The sequence below is a fragment of the Bufo gargarizans genome, chromosome 1 (assembly GCF_014858855.1).
Source record: "Bufo gargarizans isolate SCDJY-AF-19 chromosome 1, ASM1485885v1, whole genome shotgun sequence".
Lineage (NCBI taxonomy): Eukaryota > Metazoa > Chordata > Amphibia > Anura > Bufonidae > Bufo > Bufo gargarizans.
Genome location: NC_058080.1, coordinates 562,961,763 through 562,986,393, shown reverse-complemented (window position 1 = coordinate 562,986,393; position 24,631 = coordinate 562,961,763). Strand labels below are relative to the sequence as shown.

The following is a 24,631-nucleotide window of genomic DNA, read 5'->3' as shown; positions in this document are numbered from 1 at the left end:
TGAGAAAAACATCTAGTAAGGGACGCGGACGTGGACATGGTCGTGGTGGTGTTAGTGGACCCTCTGGTGCTGGGAGAGGACGTGGCCGTTCTGCCACATCCACACGTCCTAGTGTACCAACTACCTCAGGTCCCAGTAGCCGCCAGAATTTACAGCGATATATGGTGGGGCCCAATGCCGTTCTAAGGATGGTAAGGCCTGAGCAGGTACAGGCATTAGTCAATTGGGTGGCCGACAGTGGATCCAGCACGTTCACATTATCTCCCACCCAGTCTTCTGCAGAAAGCGCACAGATGGCGCCTGAAAACCAACCCCATCAGTCTGTCACATCACCCCCATGCATACCAGGGAAACTGTCTCAGCCTCAAGTTATGCAGCAGTCTCTTATGTTGTTTGAAGACTCCGCTGGCAGGGTTTCCCAAGGGCATCCACCTAGCCCTTCCCCAGCGGTGAAAGATATAGAATGCACTGACGCACAACCACTTATGTTTCCTGATGATGAGGACATGGGAATACCACCTCAGCATGTCTCTGATGATGACGAAACACAGGTGCCAACTGCTGCGTCTTTCTGCAGTGTGCAGACTGAACAGGAGGTCAGGGATCAAGACTGGGTGGAAGACGATGCAGGGGATGATGAGGTCCTAGACCCCACATGGAATGAAGGTCGTGCCACTGACTTTCACAGTTCGGAGGAAGAGGCAGTGGTGAGACCGAGCCAACAGCGTAGCAAAAGAGGGAGCAGTGGGCAAAAGCAGAACACCCGCCGCCAAGAGACTCCGCCTGCTACTGCCCGCCGCCATCTGGGACCGAGCACCCCAAAGGCAGCTTCAAGGAGTTCCCTGGCATGGCACTTCTTCAAACAATGTGCTGACGACAAGACCCGAGTGGTTTGCACGCTGTGCCATCAGAGCCTTAAGCGAGGCATTAACGTTCTGAACCTGAGCACAACCTGCATGACCAGGCACCTGCATGCAAAGCATGAACTGCAGTGGAGTAAACACCTTAAAACCAAGGAAGTCACTCAGGCTCCCCCTGCTACCTCTTCTGCTGCTGCCGCCTCGGCCTCTTCCTCCGCCTCTGGAGGAACGTTGGCACCTGCCGCCCAGCAAACAGGGGATGTACCACCAACACCACCACCACCACCTCCGTCACCAAGCGTCTCAACCATGTCACACGGCAGCGTTCAGCTCTCCATCTCACAAACATTTGAGAGAAAGCGTAAATTCCCACCTAGCCACCCTCGATCCCTGGCCCTGAATGCCAGCATTTCTAAACTACTGGCCTATGAAATGCTGTCATTTAGGCTGGTGGACACAGACAGCTTCAAACAGCTCATGTCGCTTGCTGTCCCACAGTATGTTGTTCCCAGCCGCCACTACTTCTCCAAGAGAGCCGTGCCTTCCCTGCACAACCAAGTATCCGATAAAATCAAGTGTGCACTGCGCAACGCCATCTGTGGCAAGGTCCACCTAACCACAGATACGTGGACCAGTAAGCACGGCCAGGGACGCTATATCTCCCTAACTGCACACTGGGTAAATGTAGTGGCAGCTGGGCCCCAGGCGGAGAGCTGTTTGGCGCACGACCTTCCGCCGCCAAGGATCGCAGGGCAACATTCTTTGCCTCCTGTTGCCACCTCCTCCTTCTCGGCTTCCTCCTCCTCTTCTTCCACCTGCTCATCCAGTCAGCCACACACCTTCACCACCAACTTCAGCACAGCCCGGGGTAAACGTCAGCAGGCCATTCTGAAACTCATATGTTTGGGGGACAGGTCCCACACCGCACAGGAGTTGTGGCGGGGTATAGAACAACAGACCGACGAGTGGTTGCTGCCGGTGAGCCTCAAGCCTGGCCTGGTGGTGTGCGATAATGGGCGAAATCTCGTTGCAGCTCTGGGACTAGCCAATTTGACGCACATCCCTTGCTTGGCGCATGTGCTGAATTTGGTGGTGAAGAAGTTCATTCACAACTACCCCGACATGTCAGAGCTGCTGCATAAAGTGCGGGCCGTCTGTTCGCGCTTCCGGCGTTCACATCCTGCTGCTGCTCGCCTGTCTGCGCTACAGCGTAACTTCGGCCTTCCCGCTCACCGCCTCATATGCGACGTGCCCACCAGGTGGAACTCCACCTTGCACATGCTGGACAGACTGTGCGAGCAGCAGCAGGCCATAGTGGAGTTTCAGCTGCAGCACGCACGGGTCAGTCGCACTACAGAACAGCACCACTTCACCACCAATGACTGGGCCTCCATGCGAGACCTGTGTGCCCTGTTGCGCTGTTTAGAGTACTCCACCAACATGGCCAGTGGCGATGGCGCCGTTATCAGCGTTACAATACCACTTCTATGTCTCCTTGAGAAAACACTTAGGGCGATGATGCAAGAGGAGGTGGCCCAGGAGGAGGAGGAGGAGGAAGAGGGGTCATTTTTAGCACTTTCAGGCCAGTCTCTTCGAAGTGACTCAGAGGGAGGTTTTTGGCAACAGCAGAGGCCAGGTACAAATGTGGCCAGACAGGGCCCACTACTGGAGGACGAGGAGGACGAGGATGAGGAGGAGGTGGAGGAGGATGAGGATGAAGCATGGTCACAGCGGGGTGGCACCCAACGCAGCTCGGGTCCATCACTGGTGCGTGGCTGGGGGGAAAGGCAGGACGATGACGATACGCCTCCCACAGAGGACAGCTTGTCCTTACCCCTGGGCAGCCTGGCACACATGAGCGACTACATGCTGCAGTGCCTGCGCAACGACAGCAGAGTTGCCCACATTTTAACCTGTGCGGACTACTGGGTTGCCACCCTGCTGGATCCACGCTACAAAGACAATGTGCCCACCTTACTTCCTGCACTGGAGCGTGATAGGAAGATGCGCGAGTACAAGCGCACGTTGGTAGACGCGCTACTGAGAGCATTCCCAAATGTCACAGGGGAACAAGTGGAAGCCCAAGGCCAAGGCAGAGGAGGAGCAAGAGGTCGCCAAGGCAGCTGTTTCAATGCCAGCTCCTTTGAGGGCAGGGTTAGCATGGCAGAGATGTGGAAAACTTTTGTCAACTCGCCACAGCTAACTGCACCACCACCTGATACGCAACGTGTTAGCAGGAGGCAACATTTCACTAACATGGTGGAACAGTACGTGTGCACACCCCTCCACGTACTGACTGATGGTTCGGCCCCATTCAACTTCTGGGTCTCTAAATTGTCCACGTGGCCAGAGCTAGCCTTTTATGCCTTGGAGGTGCTGGCCTGCCCGGCGGCCAGCGTTTTGTCTGAACGTGTATTCAGCACGGCAGGGGGCGTCATTACAGACAAACGCAGCCGCCTGTCTACAGCCAATGTGGACAAGCTGACGTTCATAAAAATGAACCAGGCATGGATCCCACAGGATCTGTCCGTCCCTTGTCCAGATTAGACATTAACTACCTCCCCTTAACCATATATTATTGGACTCCAGGGCACTTCCTCATTCAATCCTATTTTTATTTTCATTTTACCATTATATTGCGAGGCTACCCAAAGTTGAATGAACCTCTCCTGTGTGTGGGTGCCGGGGCCTAAATATATGCCAATGGACTGTTCCAATGTTGGGTGACGTGAAGCCTGATTCTCTGCTATGACATGCAGAATGATTCTCTGCTGACATGAAGCCAGATTGTCTGTTACGGGACCTCTCTCCTCTGCCTGTGTGTGTGCTGGGCCTAAATATATGCCAATGGACTGTTGCAGTGGTGGCTGACGTGAAGCCTCATTCTCTGCTATGACATGCAGACTGATTCTCTTCTGACATGAAGACAGATTCTCTGTTATGGGACCTCCCTCCTCTGCCTGGGTGCTGGGCCTAAATATATGCCAATGGACTGTTGCAGTGGTGGCTGACGTGAAGCCTCATTCTCTGCTATGACATGCAGACTGATTCTCTGCTGACATGAAGACAGATTCTCTGTTACGGGACCTCCCTCCTCTGCCTGGGTGCTGGGCCTAAATATATGCCAATGGACTGTTGCAGTGGTGGCTGACGTGAAGCCTCATTCTCTGCTATGGGACCTCTCTCCAATTGATTTTGGTTAATTTTTATTTATTTAATTTTTATTTTAATTCATTTCCCTATCCACATTTGTTTGCAGGGGATTTACCTACATGTTGCTGCCTTTTGCAGCCCTCTAGCTCTTTCCTGGGCTGTTTTACAGCCTTTTTAGTGCCGAAAAGTTCGGGTCCCCATTGACTTCAATGGGGTTCGGGTTCGGGACGAAGTTCGGATCGGGTTCGGATCCCGAACCCGAACATTTCCGGGATGTTCGGCCGAACTTCTCGAACCCGAACATCCAGGTGTTCGCTCAACTCTAGTTAGAAGTTATGAGCCAAAAAAAGGTTTAGGCCGGAGAACCCCTTTAAGTGCAATATATTTTTCCATATACACTACCTTGATTAGCCAACTTTTAAAGAGCCACATGCACTGACTGAAGTAAATACATATTATGTTCGCTGGAAGACGACATATACTGTACAACAATGCATCAACTATATGAATGTGACCTGAAGAACACATCTAACCTGCAATTCCATGGATATATACAGAGTGTACCTGAGAGTTGTCCCCTTACATGATATCCAGCCATTTTCTCAGATACCCTAACCACTAAAACTTAGTGTCCATAGGTGTTTTCAGACAGCTTTTATCAGAGTCTGAATAGCATATTCTTATTCTGCATTTTTCTGTAGAAATACATTTTCTTTTGTTGTATTCTTTTATTTACTTTAACTGTGTGGCCATGGGGTCAATTGGCCATTGACTCTACAGGGAGACAGCCTGATGGGCAGGTCTGGTTATGACATCAAGAGGCTGACCATTCTCAAAAATGATTCAGTAGCTCAGCTTTCTAAGCCCACGAGTTACTGACAACCTGTAGGCCAGCCTACACTAAGTGACGGCAAACGGTGCTATGTATTACTATAGGGCTATATGAGTAATAATAATTAGTGTTGATCACGAATATTCGAATTGCAAATTTTTATCGCAAATATAGGTACTTCTAAAATTCCCGAATAGAATATAGTGATATATATTCGTAATTTCGAATATTCAAGATTTTCTTTATTGCAAATTTTCAGAATTCAAATTTTTATCGCAAATTTTTCAATTGCCGAGTAAAAACATGATTCCTCCCTGCTTCTTGTTTGTGGGCCAATGACTCATTGGCCCACAAGCAAGAAGCAGGGAGGATGCATGATGACTTTAAATGGGAAAAATTATGAATATTCTAAAAAAGGAATATATAGCACTATATCAAATATATTTGCTTTTTCCAATATTCGTAATATTCTAAAACAAGAATATATAGCAATATAGTGAATATTCAAAAAAAACACAAATATAGTGCAATTTAGCTAATATAGTGTTATAATCTTCTTTGTCTAATAGTTGTAATTTTGTTCTAATCTAAAGTTAAGATTGAAAAAATTGATTATAGCACTATATTAGCTAAATTGCTGTATATTCTTTTTTTTTTATATATTCGCTATATATTCTTGTTTTAGAATATTTTACGATTATTTTAAAAAAACAAATATATTTGATATAGTGCTATGACTCATTGGCCCACAAGCAAAAAGCAGGGAGGAATCATGTTTTTGCTTGACAATTGAAAAATTTGTGATAAAAATTTGCATTCCAAAAATTTGTATATTACGCGACCATTACCTTGTCAATTTTATTGATTAAAAAAATCGTAGAATATAACGAATATTTGGCGAATATTCTACAAAATATTTGTGAAATATTGCAAATTCGAATATGACCCCTGCCTCTCATTAATAATAATAATGCTTTATATGTATATTACTAAAGGGCTGTATATATAAAACCGGTGCTATAGGAATTTATATATAGTAATGAGGCTTCCTATCTGAGTATAGAAGTATATGTGTAATATAGTTCCTATAGAGATATAGGTCTTCATATAAAAGGATAGTGCTCCAGATTTGCATATATAAGGGTCGGGGAGCTTTGTCCTATTGTCTTAAAAGTGTATTTTATTAAATTTATTTGCACTAGACCCACCTACTACCATTGTGACTATGGCTGAACCCTCCTACTTGTTTTGGCCCCACCTGCTGCCAATTTTAACCAACCTACAATGAGGTCAATTTAATTTTGCAATCTTTCCCCATATGAGACATAGTATTTCTGATTCTTTTGGCATTATCTCCATGAGCCTTGTAGCTCAGGATGAACACTGCTATTGCTTCTTTAGTAGTTTGCAATAGGACTGTAGGACACAATGGGGAGATTAATCAAAACTGGTGTACAGGAAAACTGGCTTGGTTTCCCATAGCAACCAATCAGATTCAACCTTTCATGAACCTGATTGGTTGGGCAACTAAGCCAGTTTTCTTTTACATCAGTTTTGATAAATCTCATCCAGTGATTATCATATTGCTTAAAGGCTATGTACACCTTTGGGGGAAATTTATTTGATGATTGTATTTTAGTCATTTGGGATAAAAAATCTTTTTTCCAATTGGTAATAAGACCAGTTGAAAAAATTATTTTTATCTCAAAATGAGTACAATGCAATAATAATAAAAATCCCACCAACAGTGTACATAGCCTTTAAGAATAATGTATAGGGTGCTCATGAAATAGCAATAAAAAAAAAGTAAGCTGAAATATTGTACATTACTAGAGACAAGCAAATTGAAACCCACAAAGTGGAATTCAATCCGAATTTCAGGATAAATTCAATTTGCCTCAAAGCCGAATTTCCTCATGCTTCGTGTTAGCCAATTGATTTAGCCTGAAATAGTGTAAAAAAAAAAAAAAATCCATACTCACCTCCTCTATTTACGCATGACGGGCCGCCAGCCACCATCTTGATTGGAGATCTCGGCCGAACTTCCATGTGCAGTGACGTATGATGTCACCACGCGAGCCGGCGTGATGACTTACTCTCGTGCAGTGTAAGATTTCATGCTATATCTTCAAGCAAGATGGACCATCAGGAGCAAATGGAAGCGGTAAGTTTTATATAAAAAAAAAATGTAATGTTAATTTTTTCACCGTTTTTACACTCAGATGCCGCAATCCTGTATGAACGCGGCATCTGAGGGGTACAATGATGGGAGGCGGCGCTATCTCAGCTCCCTGTTATTACACCTGCTCCTTTTTTTTAAATGTGCTTTGTGACGAAGTAATTTGTCACAAAGCAATTTTTTTTGTAAAATTTGGCGAAACAGCTGAATCAAACTTTTCAAACATTCGCTCATCTCTATACATTACCTTTAGTAGAGAAAAAAATTAAGACTGATTGCTACAGAACTTTCTTGCTTAGTAAGGTATCTTACTTATTTGTTGCTGTTTTCTAGCCAGTAAATGCTGATTCTCCATTAATATATTGCATATAGCACGTTCTGCATCAGTTCACTTCCAGTTGTTAATGGAACAATATAGCATTTCTGAACAATTATAACAAGACAGATCTATTTATAACTAGTAAAATACAATGTCAATAATGCTAATGATTTAGCTGACACATACTAATGAATATCATAGATTAATCAGACTTGGAGCACAGTGTACATAAGTGTAAGTCATTGCCAGTGACATTTAGCTAGTGGGCTATCCACTTCAACAGCAAAATGCCTATCTTTAAACAGATGGTATTGAATAAATCTGCAATAGGCAGAAATTAAAATAGCAAATTATGCCACATTTATCTGCAATTAGACTTTAGTTTGAGAAAAAAAAAAATTCTAGAAACATTACAATTGTATAATCTTTCATAGTAAAATGGGATGTCAAATAAATGTAGCCTTCAACCTGGATACAACCAGTTTTTCTGTAAAAAGGGTTCTCCAGGAATTAGGAAAATAAAATTACTGAAAACAATTAAATATTACTTTTTTTTTATAAATACATCTCGAAATACCTTTAATTAGTCATAATGGCTCCTCTAGGGAGCAATCATCAGGGAAATGTAAACGGGCCAATTTACTTCAGAACACTAAGATCCTCAGCAGAATCTCTGTAGTAATGGAGTTCATGAGGAGACATGAAGTACAGAGTGGAAGGTGGGATATGGCTAATGAGCAGCGCTTGTATGTACTCTCCATTACCACAGTCTGTCCTGTCCATCTTCTGTACTTCAGGTCTCCTCATGAACTCCATTTCTACAGAGATTCAGCTGAAGATCTTATCATCTGTATTCAGGATAATAATCCCTGACAAGTAGAGCAGAGAGGAGGATGTGTCAGCTCTTTTTAAGATTTTCCATTTTATTAATTCCCAGAGAACACTTTTCTGGACAGAGCATTCTTTTCACTTTTTTTTTTTACATTGCTCCACACATGGTAAAAATAAGTTATCTGTATTATAAAGGTTGCTTTCATTAGGGCTATACCATATATATATATATATATATATATATATATATATATATATATTTTTATGTCTGATCATATTTGCTCAATATAACATTTCTAATGTATTTTTAATTATGATTTTCTGACTTTATTGACTTTGTCCCACAAGAAGGTTTTCATTTATTATTTTTACTTTTAAAAATAACCTGTTAGCAGGATTTAGGCCCCCCAAATTACCACCAGTCTGTTGTCCAGGACAATGACAGGCGCACAATGATGCACTCCTGAACAGTCCCCTGTGCCCCTATGCTTGCGAAGGGAAGGGACACAGAGAGACATTTATGCACAGGGTATACCATAAATATCTGAAAGATGCTGATTCCACCTCTATGATCTGTACTTATTACTATATGCATTTATTTCCATGTCCCTAGACACTGTGCATTTATAATAATGTTATGTAATTGTTCATGTAATGTGCCTGGTTCACCAGCAGATGGCAGCAACTATGGCAGAGCTACACTTAGAGAGAATGGAACTCACCATTCCATTCTCCCCTCCTTTCTTGGTCAGAAGTTGGCCAAACCTGTTTGCCACTAGAAGGAGATAGGGAGTTCTGGTGTGTTCTGGTTGAGACTCCATGTTGGAGTTGCCAGTATTCTAACCTATTCCCTGGCATAATCCAGAGTCAGACTACAGAGAGAAGTTGCAGCATCCTGCAGAAGCAGATATTCCATTTAAGTCTGTTAGTACAAGCCAAAGAGAAACCGATGTAGCAGAGTTGAGATTGTTTGCCTGCCAGAGTTAATGCTAAAGCCTACTGGAAACAAGATAAAGTCTGAAAACAATTTGGAGAAATGTTTATACAAAGTAAAGCTGCCATTGAACTTCATCACATGGTCTGCTTCAGAGCCAAGGCCTGGGGTTTCAGCATATCCAGGTAGGAGCACCGTGACACATGTACAAAACATTCAGGGATATTCCCACAGTCCGAGAAGATATAAATAAGGGACATGAACACGTGGAGTTATTGTGGAGGCAAAAACAATAATAAATTACTAATAGGAGATTATTATAAACCACCTTATATACCAGAGTCCACAGAAAATCTTCTACTAAACGAGATAGACGAGGTGGCAAATCATAATGAGGTGGTTTCTATGGGGGACTTCAGCTACCCAGATATAGACTGGGAAAATGAAACTTGTATATCTCATAAAGGAAACAGGTTCTTGGCAATAACCAAAGACAATTACGTTTCCCAACTGGTTCAGGACCCGACTAGAGGGACGGCCAAAGTGGACTTAGTATTAACCAATAGACCTAACAGAACAACAGATGTGCTGGTTGGGGACACCTGGAAAATAGTGACCATAAAGTAATAAACTTCCAATTATCATTCAAAAGAGTGTTTCTTCAGGGAGGAACAGAAATAACAAACTTCAAAAAAGCTAAATGTAGCCTACTTAGAGAGGCCATAGGCCTAACTAACTAAGACAAAGTCCTCAAAATTAAAAATACAGCCACAAAATAGGATATTTTTAAAAGCATCCTAAAATATAATTGTGAGAGCTACATGCCTTATGGGAATAAAAGATTAAGGAACAATAAAAAACAATGTAAACAAATAGATCTGTAAAGAAAGCAATAAATGACAAAAAGAAAGCATTTAAAATCACTAAAACAGGGGGGTAGCAAGGAAGCACTGAAAAACTATAAGGAAAAAAATAGAATATGTAAAAAACAAATAAAAGCAGCCAAACTAGAGACCGAGAGATTAATTGCCAAAGAGAGCAAAACTAACCCTAAAATATTTTTCAATTACATTAATAGTAAAAAGTATAAATCTGAAGGTGTCGGCCATCTACAGAGAAATGAGGGGAAAGTTGCAGAGAGCGATGAGGAGAAAGCAAAGCTATTAAATATTTTTTTCTCCACTGTATTCACTAAAGAAAATAAACTGTCAGATGAAATGCAGAATGTAAAAGTTAATTCCCTATTAAAAGTGTCCTGTCTGACCCAGGAAGAAGTACAGTGTCATCTTAAAAAGATTAAAAAAGACAAATCGCCAGGACTAGATAGCATACACCCTGCATCCTAAGAGAATTAAGTATGTCATAGCCAGACCCTTATGTCTGATATTTAAGGACTCTATACTGACAGGGAGTGTTCCCCGGGATTGGCGCATAGCAAATGTAGTGCCAATATTAAAAAAGGGTCCAAAAACAGAGGCTGGAAACTATAGGCCGGTAAGCTTAACATCTGTCGTGGGTAAACTGTTTGAAGGTTTTCTAAGAGATGCTATCTTGGAGTACCTCAAGGAAAATAAGCAAATAACGCCATATCAGCATGGCTGATATCAGGATCGGTCATGTCAAACTAATTTAATCAGTTTCTATGAGGAGGTAAGTTCTAGACTTGACAGCGGCGAATCAATGGATGTTGTATATCTGGACTTCTCCAAAGTATTTGACACTGTACCTCAAAAAAGGTTAGTATATAAAATGAGAATGCTTGGACTGGGAGAAAATGTCTGTATGTGGGTAAGTAACTGGCTCAGTGAAAACAGAGGGTGGTTAATAACGGTACACACTAAGATTAGGTCACTGTCACTAGTGGAGTACCTTAGGGGTTAGTATTGGTCCCAATTCTCTTCAATATATTTATTAATGATCTTGTAGAAGGCTTGCACAGTCAAATATGAATTTTTGCAGAAGACACTAAACTGTGTAAATCTGTAAAGAATAAATCAAGGCAACTGGATGTACTGTAGATTTCTTGAAAACGTTTCACTCGTCCTTCCAACGAGCTTTCTCAAGAACGAGTGAAACGTTTTCAAGAAATCTACAGTACGTCCAGTTGCCTTGATTCATTCTTTACAGATATATACCATTACCTGGATAAATGAGAACCTTCACAGATAAACTGTGTAAAATAATTGACACGGAAGAGGACAGAAAACTGCTACAGATGGATCTGGATAGATTGGAGGATTGGGCAGATAAGTGGCAGATGAGGTTTAACACTGACAAATGTAAGGTTATGCATATGGGAAGGAATAATGCAAGTCACCCGTACATACTACATGGCAAAACACTGGGTAGCACTGACATGGAAAAGGGCCTAAGAAGTGTAGTAAACAGCAAACTAAGTTGTAAAAAACGGCGTCAGGCAGCTGCCGCCAAGGCCAATAAGATAATGGGTTGCATCAAAAGGAGTATAGATGCCAGTGATGAGAACGTAGTCCTACCACTTTACAAATCACTAGTCAGACCACACATGGAGTACTGTGGAGTACTGTGTACAGTTCTGGGCTCCTGTTAACAAGCTAAACATAGCAGTGCTGTAGAAGGTACAGAGGAGGGCAACTAAAGTAATAACTGGAATGGATGGACTTACAGTACCCTGAAATAATTGAGAGAGGTGGTGGGGGACTACCCACATGTCACGTACCGTCGAGGACGCAGCCTCCGTGACACATTGGTGTCTAGTGAGTTCACACCCCCACCCATTGTGTCAGGCTCAACATGGCTCAAATCCGACGTCAAGGGATGCTATAGATGTAGCGGATGTATCGCCTGTCCCTATTTAAAATCTGGTAAAAATGTTAGTAGTGCGGTTACAGGTAGGGAATATCGCATACACCACTTCATCAACTGCAGGACTCGCGGTGTTATTTACCTCTTGTCATGTGAATGTGGCAGAGGATATGTAGGAAAAACCATCCGCGAGCTCCGCAGACGTATCGGTGAACATCTCAGCGACATAGCCAAAGCCAAAGATACCCCTGTCGCCAATCATGCTCACAGTCAGCACAACGGGAAAGCCCATATATCTGTGATGGGTATAGATCGTATCCTACCCCCAAAACGTGGAGGAGACTGGGACCGCGCCATACTGCAGCGAGAATTGCACTGGATTTATTATTTGAAAACAATGACCCCCCTGGGCCTAAACGAGCAGCTCAATTTTAGCTGTTTCATCTAAATCTGTTTACTTTTTCTTTTCCTTTCTGTACTTCTCTTTATCCCCACAGAGCCGGTTATACCCCTCCTACGGCCGGTGTTTATGTGAACCTGCCTCTAATAGTTTGGTTTATTTTTATATATTTAATTGTTACTATGGATCCCTCTAACCATGGGTCCCCCCGGCAATTAAGTGAATTGCATCCACTGTGTGTTCACTTATTGCCTGGTACACAAATCCGCCCCCTGTTTATACTCTCGCTCCCACCTCGGCACCTGGGCGGTGGGCGTTGCTTTCCAGGCCCGGCGCGCCCTGTGACCAGCCCCTGGTCATGTGATCCCGGTCACTTGCTGTGCGGTGTCATCCTCTGGCGCCGCGCACCACGGGCCGCGCCCGGCTGGAACGCACGCTCACTTCCCTACGTTCCACCGGACATGTGACTTCCTGTCACTAGAGTCACGTGTCCGGAAGTGGGAAGCTACAGGGCAAATCGGCGCCTTCTGGAGTACATTTAAAAGACACAGTGTGGTGAGTACACTCTGCTGACAGCCCCCTCCTTGGATTGACTATCCTGAGGCTCTTCTTTTGTGTCCACTATAGATGGCACCCACTGGTGCACCTATATATTTTTTTTTTATAGAAATTGCTGATGTGGTCATGTCCTGTGTGATCCAGCCTGATTGGCTACACACACAGTAGTATAGAATTTTTGACATTTGACCCACATAATTCCTTCATTTACCATCTTCCCTTTTTTTGGTCGCACAGGCCCCATCCATAGTCCTGTGACCACCATTTATCTCCCCTGATGATTTTCTTTCACGAATTGAAACATGACACGTAGGGAGCAACTTTTTTAGGGTTTATTAGGGATTCTGCCCCCACAGGGTCAGGTATCCGGACGGGACGCTCCTTGCGGGGCAAGTTTCTCGTGTAGATAGGTAGGGCGTACTAGCCCCTGCCCCTTCTCTTAGGGCTGTCTAGGGTTAATTACCCTGTCACCCACCTACGTGAAAAGGGCACACATACCTATCTCCTTCCAGTGTGGCTACCAAGTACTACAGGTCCGTCTCCATCGTCAACCATCTCTGAGAGAACCCCTGGTCTACAATTGGGTGAGAACGTTCCTGTTTTCTTTATACCATCTCTGCCACACTGTGTATATATGTACAGTCTACGCCTTTAGGGCTGTCTTTCACGTTGTTTGTTATAGAGGCTCACCCTCTAGTGACCACCTATTTTAGAAATTATCGTTATTAAATTCTAATTTTTACCCCTCTGTCCCCTGGGATCAGTACATACACAAGATCTAATTACTATGTATAAATATATGGGGGGTCAGTACAGAGATCTCTCTCATCATCTATTTATCCCCAGGACTGTGAATGTGACAAGGGAACAACCTCTGCGTCTGGAGGAAAGAAGGTTGTACACAAACATAGGAGAGGATTCTTTACGGTAAGAGCAGTGAGACTATATAACTCTCTGCTCTAGGAGGTGTCTGTGAATAAAGTCTGAATTTATTTTACACTTTGGAGGTGCCGTGGAATTTCTTCTACCTGAGGAGGTGGTGATGGTGAGTTCACTAAAATAGTTCAAGAGGGTGCTAGATGTATTTCTGGAGTGTAATAATATTATAGGCTATAGCTACTAGGAATAGGTCTTTGATCCAGGAAGTTATTCTGATTGCCTGATTGGAGTCGGGAAGGAATTTTGGAAAATTGGCTTCTACCTCACAGGTTTCTTTTTTTGCCTTCCTCTGGATCTACTTGCAGGGATAATAGGCCGAACTGGATGAATGTCTTTTTTCGGCCCTATATACTATGTTACCATGTTACATTATAGGCCACCCTAAATCACTCGGCCATTCCTACACCTAGGTACCAACACCATTTCTTAACCGCATCCTGACCGCCTAACGCAGGATCGCGGTCCGGAGGTGGCTGTCTCAGGCAGAGTCACGCATCTATGAGTCATCTCGAGACGTGATACTTCCTGTGAACGCGTGCACACAGGCACGCGCATTCACAGGATCGGAAGAGTGGATCTACAGCCTGCCAGCGGCGATCGTTCACTGGCAGGCTGTAGATCCGAATTTTTTAACCCCTAACAGGTATATTAGACGCCGTTTTGATAACAGTGTCTAATATACCTGCTACCTGGTCCTCTGGTGGTCCGTTTTGCTTGGGTCGACCACCAGAGGACACAGGCAGCTCAGTAATAAGTAGCACCAATCACCACACTAAACTACACCCCCCTGTCACTTATTAACCCCTGATCACCCCATATAGACTCCCTGATCACCCCCCTGTCATTGATAACCCCCCTGTAAGGCTCCATTCAGACGTCCGTATGTGTTTTACGGATCCACGGATCCATGGATCGGATCCGCAAAAAAAAAATCATCATTTTCCGCTAACTTGTGACAAAAAATAAAAAGTTCTATGAACTCACTATGCCCATCAGCAAATACCTTAGGGTGTCTACTTTTTGAAATGGGGTAATTTGTGGGGTTTTTCTACTGTCTGGGCATTGTAGAACCTCAGGAAACATGACAGGTGCTCAGAAAGTCAGAGTCGAAAACTCACATTTTTGTACCATAGTTTGTAAACGCTATAACTTTTACCCAAACCATTTTTTTTACCCAAACATTTTTTTTATCAAAGACATGTAGAACAATAAATTTAGAGAAAAATTTATATATAGATGTCGTTTCTTTTAGAAATTTTACAACTGTAAGTGAAAAATGTCATTTTTTTGCAAAAATTTCAGTAAATTTCGATTAATAACAAAAAAAGTAAAAATGTCAGCAGCAATGAAATACCACCAAATGAAAGCTCTATTAGTGAGAAGAAAAGGAGGGAAAATTCATTTGGGTGGTAAGTTGCATGACCGAGCAATAAACGGTGAAAGTAGTGTAGTGCAGAATTGTAAAAAGTGGTCTGGTCATTAAGGGTGTTTAAGTTAGGGGGGCTGAGGTGGTTAAAGGGACTCCGTCTCATTGTTGCTTTATTGCAACTGGTGTCAAGAAACACTTATCTTAAAAGGGACCCCTTGCAGACCGCTGTTGTCGCATTTGGCATCCCCAAACAGGATTTACGTGTGTGTCCTTGTACCTCAAAGCCTATAGAACAAACATGATCTACTCTTGCGCTTGGAAACCCCCTCTATCTGTAAAACCCCCTTCAAGAGACTTTATTGCATTTACTTACTGCTGGAGACTGTGAATCTACATCAATTGCGGAGCTAGCCACGGGGGGCGCGGAGCTAGCCGCGTCAGGAAATGGCCACTTGACTCAAGAGCTCCTCACAGCAGCACTTGAATACAGCAATTTTATGGGTTCCCACCTTGCTTTACTATGGGGAAACTCACTAAAGATAAGTCCAAGGAGACCCAGATGACTCCTAGACACGCTAGAGGACAATCCGACCTGGATAAGTACTTGAAAAAGAAGCTGTCCTCGCCGGCTGCCAGATCTAAGATGGGGCAGGAAGCTGACGCCGCTTTGAACTACACAGAAGACTCCGATGATGAGGGTTCATATGCTATGTCTGAGACACACAGCGAACAAGGCTCAATACCCATCACTAGAGCCTTCCTCAAGGAATCCTTGGCCCTCGCTTTTGAACCTGTCCTGAAAGAACTTTCAGCTATAAACAGACGGGGCACAGAGTAGCAGCCTTAGAAGATTTGCATGTTGCTCTAACTAAACACAGCCAATCGCTACAATGTAATGTTGAGGAGGTCCGTGAACAGATGAACACAGCTTTCCTGCACCTGGAAGACCAGGAGAACAGAAGCTGGAGAAAGAATGTTCGCATTAGAGGCGTCCCAGAAAGCGTTCAGAAAGATGACATCCTCGCTATGGTCAGTCAAATCTGCTCTTCCCTACTTGGCCAAGAAAGGGCAGAGACAGTAGTCATAGAAAGAACCCACAGGGCCCTTAGGCCCAAACCGCCACCAGACGCCCCACTGCGTGATATTATATGTGGCTTACTTAGCTTTGTGGACACGGTCGCCATCTTAACTGCCGCCAGGAACAAAGGTGATATACTGCTTGAAGGTTGTAAAATCCAGCTTATCCAAGACCTAGCAGCAAGCACCCTAGCTAAGCGGAGGCTATTCAAACCACTGACAGATCTCCTCAGGGAGAGAAGACACCCCTGCACTGGCTTTTTCCATTTGGCCTATGCGCCACTATAAACGGAAAACAAGTTATTATCCGTCATCCAGACGACCTCACCAAAATGTGGGACGCCCTACAAATAGAACCTTTGGATATTCCCTCATGGTTACCATTGTCCGGTGATCTGAAGATGCCATCTCTGCCTGCAATTGAAGACTGGCGGGATGTCAAGAAGTTCAAGTCCCCTCAAGCAAAGAAGCGCCAAGCAGAGCTCAAGGATACTTGAAGACAGAATATTATCTTAATCTGTTTCCCTGCTCTTTCTATGGGGCATAATGCTGGTAACACGGTGCCAGTTCTGGCTCCCATTATAATCCATTATAATCCATTATGTATGTCATGTATGTTGCTGCCATAGTCTGTTATTGTTGGTAGACCTCACCACTGCCATTGCCTCTTTAACCCTTCTACGCCTTCTAACTAAATTGTGCTACATTATTTAGTTCAGGCAAGGGTAGTACTTTGTTACTTCCCATGCTGCCTTATAGTTCAGAACAAAGTGGAGATAGATCTTTTATATTCCTGTAAGTGCATTAATCTCAGGGTCTGCTTTGTTCTGTGCAAAGAGGTAATGGTAGGATGTAGAGAACTCTTATTCCTTCCACCGGTTAGAGGACTGGATAAGCTATTATGTGCTAGGCCTCTCTAACTTTACTAGCTGTTTCTTTGTGTTTTTCTCCCCATTACATTGTACTTGCTGGGTCGCCCACGAGAGTAAATGGACGACTCAGTTGTCTTTTCTGTGGGAACCCAGAGTTTGATGCTGGGAGGAGGGGGGGAGCAACTTTTGAAATACAAGTGCATGTTGTTTGGTCCCCCCCTCCTCCTCCTGGATTGTCTTAGTGCTGTGGAACTCACACAGGCCTTGTGTATCTAACAGTTTCTCCACACTCACTCTCACTCTTATTTCTATCTTTCCTTCATTATACATTCTAAACTACCCCTTCTGCTTCCACATTTCCCCCCTTCCTTTCTCTTTTTCTGTATACCCTCCCTTACAGGAGGTCCCTACTATATTTTACTAATCAACTGAGTAATAATATGCTCATTTTTGTACTTATTTACCCTGTATATAGTTCCTCAAGATGGGTCTTGTGTCCGGAAACATTTGCCTTACTGGGATGTAGCTTCCTATACTTCTATGCAACCACCTATACCTTATGGATCCTCTAAAGGTAACCTCACTAAACGTGAATGGGCTTAACGTTCCTCAAAAGAGAAGTCAGGTCTTCCAAATGCTTAGGAGGGAGAGGGCAGACCTGCTGTTCCTACAAGAGACGCACTTTAGACACAATCATATCCCTGCTCTTTTCTCTAAACAATATACAAAATGGTATCACAGCACACATTCCTCGGCCTCCAGGGTAGTCTCTATTGGAATAAGTGCCAATGTTCCTTTTCAAACCCAGGCACAATTCATAGATCCTGAGAGCAGGTACTTGTTCCTAAAGGGTACACTTTTTGGTAACAAATTTACCTTTGTTAATGTATATGCCCCCAACTCCAAGCAAATACCTTGGCTAATTAAGATGTTAAGATCTCTACAGGATTTCAGAGAGGGAATGTTGATACTAGGAGGGGATTTGAACTTGGTGTTAGACCACCCCATGGACTCCACCTCCAGCGTCCCCAAATATTCCGCTGTACAACTTCGTAAACTACGCAAAGCACTGTCTGCCCATCAAATAACGGACGCCTGGAGGCTGGCTCACCCGGGAGACAGGGACTATACATTTTTCTCAGCTGTCCATAGATCCTATCAGCGTTTAGACTACCTATTCATTTCCAATCATATATTGGAGAGACTAAAATCCTCTACTATGGGACAGATCACAATCTCTGACCATGCCCCTGTCTCTTTGGTGATTCAGCTGAAAGGTCTCCCCCCTAAAGCTTGGTCATGGAGACTCAATGAAACCCTTCTGGAAAATGAAAAGGATAGCAGTAGGCTGGAGAAGAAACTTAAAGCTTTCTTTGAATTAAACAACACCCCTTATGGAGAAGGCCATGATATGGGAAGCCCATAAGGTGTTTATTAGAGGAGAGCTTATATCCCTGGAACCATGATCCCAGCAAACCCCTTACATTTGTTCAGACTTAATTACGCCCCTCTGTTTAGTAAAATTAAGTCCTTCCTAGCTTCAATTAAACAATAGCTGTCCACCTATGTCTTACCACAGATTTTATATACTCTAAGGTGCCTACCCATTCCACCGTCAAACAAATCTTTATCAGACTTCCGCATTTTATTCAGTAACTTTCTTTGGTCCAACAAAAAAACACGTTTACCCCCTGCTTATTAGGAAAATTAGTAAAGGGGGATTATCCCTTCCCGATTTAAAAACCTACCTTCACGCTATACAGTTGGAGAGGTGGATTGATTTAGCCAGATCCCACAACAAGGCCCTACACGTTGACCTGGAAAAAGCCCTATTAGATGACAATGTTGCCCACCATCTCTGGGTTCATACACCCACCAAAAAGAAAAAATTTCCCCTCAGTGCCCTAACACGTTGCATGTTTCAATATTGTGGAAGAACCGAGGCCCTGTCAATATCCGCTAACAAATTATCTCCCATAACCTCACTATATGTCATCCCATACTACCTCAACAAAGGTAGTGGTGACTTCTACAGATCATGGCTTTATCTAACAGAACTTAAGATTTCGGACCTGGCTAGAGCCACGGATGTCTCTGAATTTCTAAAGCTGGCCCAAACCCACATACCTATACATCTAAGGTCCATGCTAGTAGAGATGGATCTCGAACTATGTTGCAAAAAATACAAGAAATTATGTGCAAAGCCCCATAATGATCCCACTTGGCTTGAAAACTACACTCTATTGCCAAATTCCCCCCCTAAAACCCTCTCAAGATTATATTCTCAACTGATGTTAGACTCCTCATGTGGGAGACCCACTTACTTAAGAGCGTGGGAAAGAGAATTGCAAACTTCTTTGACAGATGAAGAGGTTAAAGTAATACTAAAGCATTCACATGGCTTCTCGAGGTGTATACGCATTCAGGAAAACTCTTTCAAAATACTATCAAGATGGTATAAAACACCAGACTTCTTACACAGAGCACACCTATCCCCTTCGGATAAGTGTTGGAGATGTCAAGAAGAGCGTGGCTCCATCTCTCACATCTGGTGGTCCTGCAGGAATATTTCAGACTTCTGGATAGAAGTAGAGCATATAATTAATAAAGTCTGCAGTTCTCTTATCTCACTAACCCCGGCTCTTATTTTATTATGGCTACCACAGAGCGATTTCAGACCATCCACTAACAATCTGGTCACGCATATGATCTCTGCAGCTAAATATGTTATTCCCACCAAATGGAAAAGCTCAGAACCACCAACCATTAAAGAATGGTTGGATAAGATGCATCAAATTTGCCTTATGGAAGAAATGGTGGGTTGGGAAAAGGGCAAAAGAAATACCTTTCTAAAAGTTTGGCAACCATGGTTAGATTTCTATAGATCTTATGTAGAGACTTAGGGCCAGCTTTATCATGACTCTGACAGCTCACTCCACTTTAACATATGGCTAAAGTCAGTTTTAGACTAGTCAGATTTATGATTTGCTCTTTAAGACTGTAATAAATGTGGTTTGACAGTAGCAGTTTATCAGTCAGTTAGCAGCTTTACAAAAGTCGCACATCTTTACGAAAGTCGCACATCTTTACGAAAGTTGCAAGTTTTTATGAAAAAGTTGCAAGTTTTTATGAAAAAGTTGCATGTTCTATTAAAAAGTCTCATAAGATAAGCATGGTCCTCACTGGAGTGAAATTGTGACTTTTTAAATAGTCCCAATAGTAAATCTGTCTAGAGGTTCATTTACATAAGAAAGCACGACCACTTTCAGAAAACTGGCGAGCATAGTGCAGAGCAGAAAAAAAGTCTTAAATTTGTGTGCAGTTTTAGCGTTTGGGACTTTTTTGGGGACTTTTTCACTCCATTATTCTGACCTGAGCTAATGATAAATCTGGCCCTTAGGCTCTTGAAATACCTCCACGGAGTTTGGCCATCTTACCTTCACTTCTGCACTTACCAGATCTACGATCTTCACAGATCAATATACAGTGGAACACCTTGGCTCCTTCCAATCATTTTATGTTTAGTGCCCATATACAAGACAAGCATATCCCAACAAATTTTACCTTAACACACATTAGGTTGCTCGCCTATGACACTCGCTAGATGATCTACAGTATATTTTTTACTCCATGCTACAAGGCTCAGGTTCGGACCCACCCATCTGTTTTATGTTAGTTACCTTCTTGTTGTTCAAGAGTACAGCTGACTTATAGGGATTAAGGCCTGCAGTTTACCTCTACTACAATAGCCTCAGTAAACCTGCTTCAACTAACCTAAAACCTTATATAAACCGGATACAGTAATATGTTTCTATACACATGTCTGTTTTCTCTTTATCTGTAATAACTATTTGAAGCATAAACATTCTCACTTGAATGGGGATTGTCCATTTGAGTTTCTACGGGCAAACTGTGTGCCTTACTATCAATTACTTGATTGTACTTGTCTTGTTACTGCTTTTTTCTCTATTGAAAAATCTCTTTAAATAAAGAATTTACAAAAAAATAATAATAATTGCAGCACGGTGGCAAAACAGGGGTTAATCGGCCATCTTGGATCTGGGCATTGTGTATTGAAAGGAAGACATCTACACAGCAGAGGGGAGGGAACCACACAGCCTGCCTCCACAGAGGAACCATTCTTGCAGCAGAAGGAGCTAAATTGCTCAGTACAAGTTCCCAGAAGGACAAAGAAATCGACTGCACCCCTACAGGAAATGAAGTGGTGGCCATCTTGGAAAAGGGAAAATACAGTTCCTTCTTCCTGGATCCTAAGAAGCAATGTCCAGAGGTCTGAGTGAGTACTGCTGGGCAAAATAACCTTGCTAAAGACTGTTTGTGGCCATTATCTGCCTGCCAGAGCATCATACTCACCAAAATTCAACAGTTGCAACAACACTTAAAGGAGTCAAGCAGCAATTCTGCTGCCGTTGCCCAAAGTAACATGTACTTAAATTGCATTTTAGCTTACGCTGACCCCTCTAGTCTGGTACAGGGTATCAAAAGCCATGTCTGACAAGGAGGATAACACTCACTGGGACTGCAGCAATCCACCAGCACAATCAGCAGCTGCAGCCATAAGCATCATGCCTCTAACTACTGACGTAATGGGGTCAGAGAAGAACTGCCCTGTTGCCATTGTCATTGCGACTACGGATTTCCAACCGCTGCAACAACAGCATTTGCCAGGCGAATTTTACCACAGTTGCCCCTGACTACTGGAGTAGCAGGACTAGAAACCAGCCAGTCTGTGGCCATTATCACTGCTACTACAGAAATCTCAGGGCCTACTACTACTGCTGTTATACAGCCTGAGCCCACCAAACAGGAGCACTGTCCTAAGTTGTGCGAGGATAAGGAGGTGTCCACTGATACTGCTCCATGCACTCTGGAACCACCAAAAAATATGAAAGACCAAGGGTCTATCCTTTCTTGCTGTCTGGAGAATCTGTCACCTACCAGGAAAAGGCCAAGGCTTACAGAGGATCCTCCAGAGGAAAGTAATCATGCAGTTCTAAGTTCTGCAGAGAGCACCAGAGCTAGCAGTGACAGCGATGAGGATATCAAACAGCTACCCATTTTGAAAAATACCTACTACCTTATGTGGATTATAAATTACTTTTTTCACTATACTGTATGTTCCGATTTTGCAACGTTACAAGCCTGCACCCAAAGAAAGGACTCAAACGTGCACCTGAGCTCTTTGGGATTTCTAGTGTGATTTTTTTGCACTATATTTTTTGCACTAAAGTTCCAAGGTTCTGCAAAGTTCAAGCACTTTAACACATTGTATGGACTCTGTTAAGGGTACAACAATGTGACCTCTTATGCACTTTTTGAATGGACTTTGGACTTCCTTTAGTTCTTCTGCCTTTAGATCCCTGCCTGCCCTGTCATGTATCAGTCTTATCCTGTTGCTTCAGCTCTGCCCCCCCCCCCCCATTGACTTTGGATTTTCATTACTATTAGGCCTGTGGCCGTATTGTGTCCCGCATACGGTGGGTCCGCAATACAAGAGCACCGGCCCGTGTGCACTCCGCATCATGGATGTGGACACATTCACTTTAATGGTTCATCAATCACAGAGATGCGGAACGGAAGCACGGATCAGTGTTTCTGTCCGTGCCTCCGCACAGCCAAAAAATTGAGCTTGTTCTATTTTTTTGCAGTGCGGATGGATCACAGACCCATTCAAGTTGCACAGATGTAAATTGCGGTCCCCAATGCATGGAACAGATGCACAACGTTTGTGTGCAAGACGTCTAAAGCTGTTTATTGATTCTGGTGCCTCATTTCATCTGAAGCCCTGACTGTAGCAATCTTACAAATCATCATGCTCATTCATCACCTACCTCATATTCATATGACTAAGAAATTAGCTCTTTTGATAGGGGAGAAGTGTCTGTTTGGTGGGTAATCGACACTCCCGGAATCCCTAATGTTCCCCCATTTGAATGGAGCAGCAGTTGGACCCTCACTGATCAGACACTTTCCCATGGATAAGGATTAAATTGACTTAAAATGTTTCCAAGACATGACCGATCCTCAAGCACCACCGATACCCAGGATCTCAGCTGATCTGCTGTTTAAGTACGCCGCAGTGCTCCGGTGAGAGCTGCAGCATCCTTGCAGATTACCAAGCACAGCGCTGTACACAGGATAATGGATGTGCTTGGTATTGCAATTCTGCCCCATTTACTTTAATGGGACTGAATTGCGCCCAGGCTATGCGACTGATGAGAGCGATGACACTGGCCTACGAAAAGGCTGCCTGTCCTGGGAATGGACCATTAGTATTATTTGCCTGAAAAACCTTTTATTATACTGTATTCCGAAGTGAGAAATAGATTCAGGAATACAATCTTAAAGTCAGTTTAATGGACATTACTCATAAAAGTAACATGAAAACGTTCATATACAGACGTGGACAAAATTGTTGGTACCCTTTGGTCAATGAAAGAAAAAGTCACAATGGTCACAGAAATAACTTTAATCTGACAAAAGTAATAATAAATTAAAATTCTATAAATGTTAACCAATGAAAGTCAGACATTGTTTTTCAACCATGCTTCAACAGAATTATGTAAAAAAATAAACTCATGAAACAGGCATGGACAAAAATGATGGTACCCCTAACTTAATATTTTGTTGCGCAACCTTTTGAGGCAATCACTGCAATCAAACGCTTCCTGTAACTGTCAATGAGACATCTGCACCTCTCAGCAGGTATTTTGGCCCACTCCTCATGAGCAAACTGCTCCAGTTGTGTCCGGTTTGAAGGGTGCCTTTTCCAGACTGCATGTTTCAGCTCCTTCCAAAGATGCTCAATAGGATTGAGGTCAGGGCTCATAGAAGGCCACTTTAGAATAGTCCAATTTTTTCCTCTTAGCCATTCTTGGGTGTTTTTAGCGGTGTGTTTTGGGTCATTGTCCTGTTGCAAGACCCATGACCTGCGACTGAGACCAAGCTTTCTGACACTGGCTAGTACATTTCTCTCTAGAATTCCTTGATAGTCTTGAGATTTCATTGTACCCTGCACAGATTCAAGACACCCTGTGCCAGACGCAGCAAAGCAGCCCCAGAACATAACAGAGCCTCCTCCATGTTTCACAGTAGGGACAGTGTTCTTTTCTTGATATGCTTCATTTTTTCGTCTGTGAACATACAGCTGATGTGCCTTGGCAAAAACTTCGATTTTTGTCTCATCTGTCCACAGGACATTCTCCCAGAAGCTTTGTGGCTTGTCAACATGTAGTTTGGCATATTCCAGTCTTGCTTTTTTATGATTCGTTTTCAACAATGGTGTCCTCCTTGGTCGTCTCCCATGTAGTCCACTTTGGCTCAAACAACGACGGATGGTGCGATCTGACACTGATGTTCCTTGAGCATGAAGTTCACCTTGAATCTCTTTAGAAGTCTTTCTAGGCTCTTTTGTTACCATTCGGATTATCCGTCTCTTAGATTTGTCATCAATTTTCCTCCTGCGGCCACGTCCAGGGAGGTTGGCTACAGTCCCATGGATCT

General features: G+C 43.2%; 1 protein-coding gene across 1 annotated transcript in view; it reads right to left on the bottom strand.

Annotated features, from left to right (window-relative positions):
- LOC122928753 (transmembrane protein 132D-like) overlaps window positions 1–24,631 on the bottom strand; it is a gene marked incomplete at its 5' end in the record, with an annotated part of 1,334,109 nt that overhangs the window by 962,247 nt on the left and 347,231 nt on the right. The window lies entirely within an intron of this gene.